At 40.2% G+C, this 10,985-nt stretch overlaps 1 long non-coding RNA gene across 1 annotated transcript; it reads left to right on the top strand.

The window, feature by feature from the left end:
* The first annotated feature begins 3,345 nt into the window (after positions 1 to 3,345).
* Positions 3,346 to 10,238, top strand: LOC119313731. Its single transcript, XR_005152000.1, has 4 exons — positions 3,346 to 3,571; positions 8,316 to 8,462; positions 9,094 to 9,248; positions 9,894 to 10,238. It is a non-coding gene; the product is annotated as an uncharacterized LOC119313731 (long non-coding RNA).
* The last annotated feature ends 747 nt before the right edge of the window (positions 10,239 to 10,985 follow it).

The raw sequence follows: 10,985 nt of genomic DNA, 5'->3' as shown, positions 1-10,985 counted from the left end.
GTCGACCCGTCTATTCCGATGGGTCGGTGGTGTCCGGCTGCCCTGGCTCACTCAAAAAATAGAAGTGGCGGCCAACGGGTGTCTCCAGCATGGCTGGTTTCCAGATGAAGTGCAGACTGATGCCATGGTTTTTCGTCGTCTAGGACCTGCATGCGTGATCCAAAAAGAATTGTTACCAACTGAACGACGCTTCGTCTACCTTGTTGTTGTAGATAATTATAGTTCTAAATTTGGGTATCTTCTGCTTACCCAAGCATGCTTTCATTCCTATACACAAGCAACCCGGGATAACCGTCTTTAGTAGGATGCTCTTCGGCTCCATGCACCTTATGTCGTATGACTACGCTAGAAGTAACTCAGAGGTTGGCACTAATGTGCTCACCACCTCAGATGGTAGGTTTGTAGTTTTATTCCTTGTTCCTCTATTTCTTTCTTTTCTATCGGTGACAAATCATTTGTTGATCTATTTCTTGTCCAGACTACTCACTTCAGCGGCTCGTCTAGCAAAGATAAACATAAACACTATTGTTGATTCTTCAGCCGATACCATAGTTCTGCACCATGAACACCGAGGTAACCTCCACTGCTTCACGGCTCTTACCCCATGCGCTATTTTCAATGTGATGGTACCGCCTTACAATAGGGATGCTGGTTGGGACTGCACGTACTAAAGCGAGACCCCATTCTCAAATACAGCTGGTGAGTGTTTTCTTCCACTCTTGAATTCAGTTTATGAAGAATATTTGGATGCTTGCTTCTACTCGCTGATAAAAATGTCCTCTGGTTTCAGGTGTGGTGGACGCACGGTACTCCAGGCTGAAGGAGATTACCCAACAACTTTCAGATGAAGGGTGTAACGGTGTCATATGGCACTTGTCATCTAGGAACCTACATGACCATCGTTACCATCATCTGATAAGCGCTCTGCCTAGCATGTTGTAAATAATAGTTGTAACATGCGAAAGGCAGGCAGTAAGTTTGTTGTCAGTCATTCCAACCTAACTCTCACCAGGCTAGCAAAATCGTCTTCCTACCCTTATTCATCAGGGTTGAAACTATTTCCAGTCATCCGGGATCTTCTTATTGTGCGTCGTGATTTTCACGTGTACACTCTTTGTTGGTCTGGAATTAGACTTTTTTGTTTTTATTTTCAAATAACTAAAAATGGAAGAAAAATAAATATTTGGGAACGGATAATGTTATAGATAGGAAAACAATACTTGAGCAATAAATAATGAAAAAGAAATAGGAGGTAATATTGGCCTTGCCCACAAGAAGAAGTCTCCTTTCACGCTCTCCACTTCTGTTGTCTTCCTATTCCATCAACTTTCCAAATAGCATCATTTAGTGGTAGACACACTTTTAGCATATTATTAGAATATCTAGATTTTATTGGTTCAAAGAAAAATGAACTAGACATGCGGCCTCGCTTCTATTTTGAGCAAGAAAAAATGTGAATTTTGATAAATACATTGCGTAATTCACTAAATGCTAGACTAACTATGCTCACAGATGTGCACGCCATTGTCATGGCTATTACAAGCATCGAAACCCAAATTTGGGTCGACCCATTTATTTCGATGGGTCGGTGGTATTAGGCTGCCCTGGCTCACTCAAAAAATAGAAGAGGCGGCCAGTGGGTGTCTCTAGCATGGCTGGTTTCCAGATGAAGTGCATACTGATGCCATGGTTTTTCATCGTCTAGGACATGCATGCATGATCCAAAAAGAATTGTTACCAACTGAATGACGCTTCGTCTACCTTGTTCTTGTAGATAATTATAGGTCTAAATTTGGGTATCTTCTACTTACCCAAGCATGCTTTCATTCCTCTACACAACCTACCCGGGATAATCATCTTCAGCAGGATGCTCTTCGGCTCCAAGCACCTTATGTCGTATGACTGGGCTAGAAGTAACTAAGAGGCTGGCAGTAATGTGCTCGCCACCTTAGATAGTAGGTTTGTAGTTTCATTCCTTGTTCCTCTATTTCTTTCTTTTCTTTAGTAATGCTCCTATCGCTGACAAATCATTTGTTGATCTATTTCTTGTCTAGACCACTCACTTCAGGGGCTCGTCCAGCAAAGATAAACATAAACACTATTGTTGATTCTTCAGCCGATAACATAGTTCTGCACCATGAAAACCAAGGCAACCTCCACTGCTTCATGGCTCTTACCCCATGCGCTATTTTCAATGTGATGGTACCGCCTTACAATAGGGATGTTGGTTTGGACTGCGCGTACTAAAGCGAGTCCCCATTCTCAAATACAGCCGATGAGTGTTTTCTTACACTCTTGAATTTAGTTTATGAAGAACATTTGGATGCTTGCTTCTGCTCGCTGATGAAAACATCCTCTGGTTTCAGGTGTGGTGGATGCACGGTACTCCAGGCTCAAGGAGATTACCCAACAACTTTCAGATGAAGGGTGTAACGATGTCATATGGTAGTTGTCATCTAGGAACCTACATGGCCATCGTTACCATTATTTGATCATAGCATGTTGTAAATAATAGTTGTAACATGCCAAAGGCATGCAGTCAGTTAGTTGTCAATCATTCCAACCTAGCTCTCACCAGGCTAGCAAAATCTTCTTCCTACCCTTATTTATCAGGGTTGAAACTATTTCCAGTCGTCCGGGATCTTCTGATCGTCCGTCGTGATTTTCACGTGTACAGTCTTTGTTGGTATGGAATTAGAAAATCTAGTTTTTATTTCCAAAAAACTCAAAATGGAAGAAAAATAAATATATTGGGAACAAATAACGTTAAAGATAGGAAAATAGTACATGAGCAATAAATAATGAAAGAGAAATAGGAGGTAATATTCGCCTCGCCCACAAGAGGTTTCCTTTCATGCTTTCCTCTTCCGTTGTCTTCCAAATAGCATCATTTAGCATCCTCTTTGAACCAATAGACACTAGAGAGTAGTAACACAAGATTGCCTTTTCAAATAGCATCATTTAGTGTTAGACACACTTTTAGCATGTTATAAGAATATCTAGATTTTATTGGTTCAAAGAAAAATAAACTAGACATGCAGCCTCGTTTCTATTTTGAGAAAAAAGAAAGGTGACTTTTGATCAATACATTGCATAATTCAGTAAACACGAGACTAAATATGCTCACAAATGAGCATGCCATGGTAATGGCTATTACAAGCATCGAAAACCAAATTTGGGTCGACCCATCTATTTGATGGGTCGGTGTTGTCTGGCTGCCCTGGCTCACTCAAAAAATAGAAGTGGCGGTAGCGGGTGTCTCCAACATGGCTGGTTTCCAGATGAAGTGCATACGGATGCCATGGTTTTTCATCGTCTAGGTGCATGCGTGATCCAAAAGGAATTGTTACCAACTGAACAACTCTTCGTCTACCTTATTGTTGTAGATAAGTATAGTTCTGAGTTTGGGTATCTTCTGCTTACCCAAGCATGGTTTCATTCCTCTACACAAGCAACAAGGGATAACCGTCTTCAGAAGGATGCTGTTCGGCTCCATGCACCTTATGTCGTATGACTGGGCTAGAAGTAACTAGGAGGCTGGCACTAATGTGCTCATGACCTCAGATGCTAGGTTTGTAGTTTCATTCCTTTTTCCTCTATTTCTTTCTTTTCTTTAGTAATGCTCCTATCGCTGACAAATCATTTGTTGATCTACACTATAAGAAAAATGCTAGATTATGACTAGAGTTATTGATGGCGCTTTAATTAGTCATTGATACATGATCAAAATTCACAAATTTGTCATGAAGAGTCTAGAGGGGTCCAAACCCTATAATCTTGTGACAATTCATGGCCAAAATGTCGTTATCTATGATTGCATAGAATGGTCATTAAGATGTGAATGATGCATATGACCTTATTTCAAGTCCCTCTTCATTTGTCCAGTGTGGTACTTTGCAAAGGAAGTGCCTCCTAGGCTCCTCCATTTGATATGCAAATTTTCCAAGAGAGTCTCCTTAGTAAATGATCACCCTAAGGAAAAACTCAGGACCATTGGCCATGTGCATTTTCCCCATCGCTAATCAAACACTTGGTTGCTAATTAATGTTTGAGCTTAGTTCAGTCTCCTCGTGAGATTCTTCTGTTGTATTCTTTTTCCTAAGACCTCCCGGGGGAGTGTCCAACCCACCAGGCATGCCTAGGTCGCCCAGAACGTGTGGCAACTCCACAGTCACGCGGTGACCACACTAGTTTACGCGCTCTGGAGTTGGGGCCTTCGGCCACTGTCCAAACCTCGACGTCTTGCCACCACACCATGCATCTCTGATTAAGTAGATACTTATGTCCCTAGAAATGATTTTTGGAAAAAAATAAAGAGCAAACTATAAGGCAACTGCAGTTCAAATTTGACCCGCTTCCTGCTGAATCGGCGGAAATTTGTCTTTTTCACGAGAGGTGGATCAAAGATTTTGGCACACAACCATTTTTTCAACTATACATTAAATATGGCCTAATATTTTAGGAAATTGATTTGGTCCAATTTTACAACAAATATATGATAGGTCGTTCACAAAAAAACTCATTTTGGGCACTAAAAAAATGGAAAATGAATTTTTCATTCAAAGAAAATGAAAAATTCCTTAGGCAACATTTTTGCCATTCCAAGATGCACCTTTGTGCACAATATGAGATCATTCTAACAAACTATGCCATTAATGTGGCCATAAGATTGATCATTTGGCTTGAAAGCCATGGATCTTCACACATGATAGCTCATTTCTGAGAACACTTTTTTTAAATAATTACCATATTACAAGCTTATTATTTTTCTTGGTAACTTGCTCATATATAATGACACAATGCGAAGGTTTTCCATTTTTAGATTTTTTTGAATTTTTCATGCCCATTTCAAAATGTGGTGAAAACGGCGGGCATGACCGTTCCTAGCTAGTGGTTGAATCTTGAAATTTTTTTGGTGTTTCTCTGATTAAATAGATACCTTTGTACCTAAAAATGATTTTTGAAAAAAAATCATGAGCAAACTATGAGGCAGTTATAGTTCAAACTTGACCCACCTTCAATTGAATCGGCGGGAATTTATCTTTTTTACGAGATGTGAATCAAAGCTTTTTACACCCAACCATCTAGTCAATTGTACATTAAATATGACATAGTATTTTATAAAATTGATTTGATCCAATTTTGCAACTAATATATGGTAGGTCCTTTACAAAAAAACTCCTTTTGGGCACTCACAAAATGGTAAATGAATTTTTCATCCAAAGAAAATGAAAAATTTATTAAGCAACATTGTTTGTCATTCCAAGATGCAAACTTGTGCATAATATGATATCATTTTCTTGATTTTTTATGTGAAAAGTAGAAGAAAAAGAAAGAAAAACATAACTTCATGTGTGTTTTGTTCTCATTGGTGCAATTACTTATGACACGGATCAATGACATGGCGCCCATCCATCCATCCATCCATCCCTCCATCCCTCCATCCCACGTCTGCCCAACCATCTATCTACAGAAAAGAAGAAAAAAAGAAAATGAAAAAAGCTCCCACCAACCCCCATGCTCGCTCTCTCCCTCACGAACCCCTTTCTGTCTTGCGACCTCTTCGTCTCCCACACGAACCTCTCTCCCTTGCAGCCACCCACCACCTACATCGCCAGCTCTGTTGAGCTCCGGCAGCGCGTAGCACACCCCCAAGCTCCCCTATGTCTACACCTCCTTCCCCTTCGGCTACAATCAGCGCTCAAGCCGTCCACCAGCCCCCGTGGCTAGCTAGGGTTTCGGCCGCCACCCCTTAACTGGCCGGGATCCGCCACATCCGGGGACCTCGAGGCCAGCGGGCATCGGATCCGGCACCGGCGTGGCCTAGGTTGGTCCCTCTCCTTCTTGTTCACCCCACCCTCTTCTCCCCACCTCACCTATTCTTTCTTGTGACTTCATTTGATGCATATCCATGGGGCGAACAGAGGAGGAGCAGGACAGGCACGGACGGAGGAACACCATCTTCTAACTCTCAGATCCGCCTTCGCTTGAGCACCGGGATGCCATGGACGCGATGGCTGTTTCGTCCCCTGCCCGGACGCCATGGAGTGGCTAGATCTGGCCGTGCACGACGATGCCAAGTGACAAGGGACGACCTGGCCTGCCACCCCGAAGCCATAGCAAGGCAGATGAGGGAGGAGACCACCGTCGGATGGGAGCCAGGAGGGGTATGAAGAGGTCATGTCCTTCGAGAACCAAGGCGGGTCTATGGTGGATGCTGGGTTGGATCTCAGGTCGATGGCGTGGCCATGGACACAACATCCTCAACCTCGATAGCCAATGCATCGGCAGGGGAGCAACTGGTTCCTGAAACTTTTCTTCTCCTCTTTTAATTTGAAGTTCTTAGTTTAGTTGCAGATTTCTATCCATGCCACCTTGTTGTGATTAGTTAGGTTAGTTTAGTTCCAAAGTTCTGAATTCTACTCTACTTACTATTCAGGGTTGATTGCAAATTAGTTCTGGTACATCTGTAGTGGCATAGAGTGTGGGGTGCCAAGAAGGAAACAAGATTTATCTCTTTCAATTAAGTTAATTTGCTTACTAAAATTAGGTTGCTGCCTTGATACAGTATTGTATAGCGGCTCTGCCCCAACTCTGTTGTACTGAACCTTATAGATTCAGTGTTAGTTTTTAGCTGTCATCTATCTCTTTAAATTGAGTAAATTTGCTTGCTTAAATTAGGTTGATGCCTTGTCTACTGTTTTTCTTGATATGTTTTATGTTCATCGATCGTCCAGATTTACTAGCACACCAGATACAATTTGGGACTGATGACATTCAATAGATTGTCTAGGCATTTTACTGGATCATGAGATAATTGGGGTGGCAGGGTGTGTTTGGCTAACGGATTGCATTGGAAAGTTATTTTCCTAGTGGTTACTTATGTTTATTGTGTCTCATGCTAAAAAAGAAAATGCACAATGATCTTGTTTGACTTTTTTGATGCTTAGAGTATACTTGATCAGGGGGCAGTGTTATTTCATGTGATCTTTCATGTCATTTGCTAGTGTGATGCTTCAAGATGTCAAATTAAAAAAACCAAACTATTGTAATTAAGCGTTCTGCATCTTGAGCATTTAAATGTGAGCACTTAACCATTGTACAACATTTGCATATTTTGTTTTGTATTTCTTTTATAAATGACTAGTAAAAGAGCCCGTGCGTTGCAACAGGAGAGAAAACATAACACACACTCTTAACTCAACAACCATCACCCAAGACCACAATAGGTCCATGTCCTTTACTTTTAAGAGGCATCATATTTGTGTTGCCGCTTATCCTCCTTCTCACCATCGCCGGCGATGGCCTCGGTGTTCACACAAAACAAAAAAAAACGTGTTTGAATATGTTTAATCCTAAGGTGTCTCTTTCTCCCTCTCTCCTCCCTCTCCCTCCCTCTCTCTCTCTCTATCTCTCTCGCTCTCTCTCTCACTCTCGCGATGAGAAATCTGTTGTTATCCCCTGCGACATTTTTCAGAGGTATGCATGTGTAGTTATCGATGTTTTCTTTTCCCTATATTGTTATAATGGGGTGTTTATTTGCAATCCGGGTCGCCACCGGTACGAAAGGAAAATGGATCTTACACTATAAATTATAAGTTTGCTCCCAAAACGATATTTTAAAAATATTTAACAGGTAAAATTAACATCATATTTAGATTCCACATATTTTTCTAATAAAATTTCATTTACAATATGTCAAAATCGAAGTTACGGTTTAAAAGATACGGATAATTTCGAAAATCATTTATTTGACTTAAATATATGCCAAAATAATATCTAAAAATACTTAACAGGTGAAAATAATCTCATATTCATATTCTACATATTTTTCTAAACAAATTTCATATATAACATGTTCAAATCAGAGTTACGGTTTAAAAGATATGAATGATTTTAAAAAAACATTATTTGACTTAAATATGGTCCGCGGATGAATTACCTAAAACATCAGGGTTTTTTCGAAAAATGTAAAATAACTATTTGGGTGTGACTTAAATCCGGACTGTAGGCTCATTTCAACAAAACACAGGGACCTTTGTATAAAATATAAAAAATGATTCGTTTTAACTTAAAACAGGACTGTGGGTTGAATTCTCTAAAATAGAGTGACTTTTCTGAAAAATGCCATGATGGACGAAAGAAACCCAATTTGCTTTATTATTAGGTAAAGATGATAGTCTGCGCAAGATGTACATATTTAGTTTTTGTTAACTTGAATCTGTTATGCCCTTGATTTTTTTACTTAGCTTAACCCAGAACAACAACATCCTTGATATTATTTACTGATCCGCACCTCGCTCTTGCACTCGCAGACTTGAAGGCATCTATCATCCCAGCTTTCAGAATGGAGAAACTCGTGAATTTCATATATGATCTCAATGAAATATTTAGGACTTGCGGCAGTGGATTTATCTGATATTTATATTGTACTAAAGAAACAACATATGCGCTCCTGAAATGTAATACATTCTTCTCTGCTCCATGTTCCCATTTAAGCTACATGCCAGATTTAAATTTCAATAGTGGTTTGTTTTGCATGCTTACCTATTTAGTAAACCTCGTGCCATGCTTACTTCATGTAGCCAACATTAACTTGCAAAAGGTCTGTAATTGCCAAGGATGACTTGTTCTGCTTGCCTACTACAAAGTTTTGAAATAACTACTACTTAATTTGTAAGATACAGTGGTTATTTGGTATATAGCTACATATCAAATATATGGTATCGTGTTACGATTGTTAATATGATCATGCAATTGTACACATTTCTTTCCAGAACAATGGCTAGCATGTCAATTATTATATCATATGCTCCAAGCTTTTAGTTTCTGATTGTATCTCAAGCATTGTCTCATGTATTTGTTTCCGTGGACAACTACTTGTGTAATACACAAACAACTACAAAAGTAGAGATGCTATGTTATAATCAATAATCATTTACTAAAATTTGGCTTCTGCTTGCTATTGGTGCAATCTATCTCCTGTTTTTGTCTACTAATCATCATTTACTAGAATTTACCTTCTGCCTGCTACTGCTTGTTTCTTGACGCCACTAGTTTGTACTGAAACATGGAGACTTTACACCTTGCAAGATCATTCGGTGGTGTTGACCCATATGATGGCAATTCGCTCCGGCAATTCCAGTTTTGTCAGTGGTGGTGCTGCTGCTCCTATGATGGTAGACTCGTCTGCCTTCCCTAGCCGCATCCGTGGTGATGTAGCTCGGCCTAGGCTACAACCCCCTCTGGTGAGCTCCTCACGTCCTCTTCTACCCATCCTACTTGCTAGTTGGTTCTATGATCTGCCTTTCTGAGGTGTAATTGTTCAACTTTGTTCATAGTTGAGCATTCGATGATATTGTATTTGTCACGATGTACATGGTTCGTGAACTATGCCAACCTGCAGCTTTGTTGTACTAGTGATAGTAGGATAATGCAAGTTTTGACAATCCATACATATTTCTGCATGTTCAGTGTCTCTCTGGTTTCTGATCTGTTTGTCCTCTAACCAAGTGAAACCAAGAACACACACTTTGATCGATGCACGATTCAACCTGTTCTCTATTTAAGGGACTTTTTATTGTTGTTACCGAATGTTATCGATTGCCTTTGTGATCGAATTTGTTTCACTCACGGAGAGTAGCTCCTTTACTTGCTCTGGTTTGGTTAAGATTGTTGATACCATGGATAAGAGCACGCACATTACTACTGATTTTGTTTCCTGTATGTGTCTACTAATCATCAATTACTACTAGTTGGCTTTTACATGCTGACCACTGTTGATTGTACACCTGCATTTCCAAGTTAATTCAGTGTTGGTGTTGATTTGATGCCCATGTTTAAAAATTACAATAGGCGAAATAGGTTAATCTTATTGGTTTGTTCTTGTGCAGGTGATTGAAGAGCTGATGTTCTTCCACCAGTGGTAGGGGAGTGATGCTGGAGCAGTACATCGATCAACATATCACCCTGCCATTTGGGCAAGGAGAAGATGGGATGGCCCTAATGCAGTGACATCACCATGTGGCAAATCCAGTAGATGGACACAACATTGGTGCCTGGGTGATGGGATAAAGTACGTGTACTAGTGACATGATATTTGTGCTTCTCATTGATTTTATGTGTTAACAGCTAAAATTTGTGCTTCTCGTCCAATCTATGTTGATGTGCACTCGTGCACTTGTTGGGCTTTTTTGCTATGCACTTGTTGGGTTTTGATCCCTGTTGTGTAGAGGAGTCGATCAACGATTTATTGTATTTCATGTGATGTGTTACTGAAATGAAATATACTGAAATATAGTATTATATTGTATTTGTTTTCTAATGGGCCTGTCCTGAAATGTGCATGCTTTTGACAAAATAATGTGGCTTCCCAAATAAATCAAACCAATTCAATTAAGAAAATAGGTATTGGGCTGGGCCCATGTTGGCTAGATTGGTAGATTAGGCTGTGAAATTTATGATAATTGGGCCAGGCCCATGTAGGCTGGTGGACCGGGCTGTGAAATATATGATGATTCCACTAGGTCACTAACAATGCCACGTCATCTCAGTCATGTCAGATCCTACGTGGCTCAGGCAAATGGGAAATGACCTTTCTGAAATTTTGATCATTAGTCTATCTACAACAAAAATTCCAAAAAGGTCATGTTTGTTCGTTCTTGACGGCCAACTGTTAACCTTCTGAATTTGGTCAAAAAAGGTCAATAAATGATAACAATGACGAATCAACGACCAAAATGGGGAGTGATAATTGACCGTATTTCTTGTCTAGACCACTCACTTCAGGGACTCGTCTAGCAAAGATAAACATAGTTTTGTACCATCAAAATGGAAGCAACCTTCACTGCTTCACGACGCTTACCCCATGCGCTATTTCTGATGTGATGGTACCCCCTTACGACAGCGCTGCTGGCTGGGACTGCGCGTACTAAAGCGAGTCCCCATTCTCAAATATAGCTAGTGAATGTTTTCTTCTAGCCTCG

Source organism: Triticum dicoccoides, chromosome 1B, assembly GCF_002162155.2.
Source record: "Triticum dicoccoides isolate Atlit2015 ecotype Zavitan chromosome 1B, WEW_v2.0, whole genome shotgun sequence".
NCBI classification, from domain to species: Eukaryota; Viridiplantae; Streptophyta; class Magnoliopsida; order Poales; family Poaceae; genus Triticum; species Triticum dicoccoides.
Note: the sequence above shows the minus strand (reverse complement) of the source record. Positions and strands in the feature narration are given on the sequence as shown.